At 38.1% G+C, this 790-nt stretch overlaps 1 protein-coding gene across 1 annotated transcript in view; it reads left to right on the forward strand.

Moving 5' to 3' along the window:
• The window catches only part of knstrn.L (kinetochore localized astrin (SPAG5) binding protein L homeolog), a gene marked incomplete in the record, with an annotated part of 12,088 nt that overhangs the window by 491 nt on the left and 10,807 nt on the right, over window positions 1–790 (forward strand).

A 790-nucleotide genomic window follows, 5' to 3' on the forward strand; every position in this document is an offset into this window, starting at 1 on the left:
GGTGTTTTGTTTTGGCAAAGGAGAAAATGACTCTTTGAAAGCATTTAGCTCTGTAAGTTGAAATGTTCTGCGGTTGCGTGCCCTTGTAGCAGAACTGAGCCAAAATTCTGTTCTGTGCGGTAAATGAATAACTCAGCAACACAAATAATGGCATTGTTTTATGTGTTTTTGGTTTGAAACAGATACAAATACGCATGGAAAAATCCAAAATTCCTGTTCCCAAGTCCCAAGGAGTACATAATACAGAAAAACCACACGTCAGTGGTAGGTATTGACTTGTGAAGATGTCCTTACATAGAAACTACTGTGTCTCCTCGCTTTACTACTCCCAACTCTTTCTGTTCTTTCTAAAGCTCATGGCACCCATGGAGAGTTGCATCTGGTCTTTATTAGTTTTTAAATTATGTCATTTTATGTTTTGCAGATTAGCTGGTTGCTAAGGTTTCACTAACACACTACCAGGCAGATATTTGAATAATAAGTCTAAGAATGTATTGAGGTTCTGGAAAGAATTTTGCTAAAATAATAAGAACTCATTTATTCTGTATGAGAACTCTGTTATTATGTACATTAGCCGATGGGCCACCTCTGTCTCACAGCCCCACTATATTTCTCACTGCAGGGTGTTCTGATTTAAATCACTTATACAGATGTTTTAATAGGGATGCACCGAATTCACTATTTTGGATTTAGCTGAACCCCCCGAATCCTTTGCGAAAGATTCAGCCGAATACCAAACCGAATCTAAATCATAATTTGCATATGCAAATTAGGGGTGGGAAGGGGGAAA

The sequence above is a fragment of the Xenopus laevis genome, chromosome 8S (assembly GCF_017654675.1).
Source record: "Xenopus laevis strain J_2021 chromosome 8S, Xenopus_laevis_v10.1, whole genome shotgun sequence".
In the NCBI taxonomy this organism is placed as follows: Eukaryota; Metazoa; Chordata; class Amphibia; order Anura; family Pipidae; genus Xenopus; species Xenopus laevis.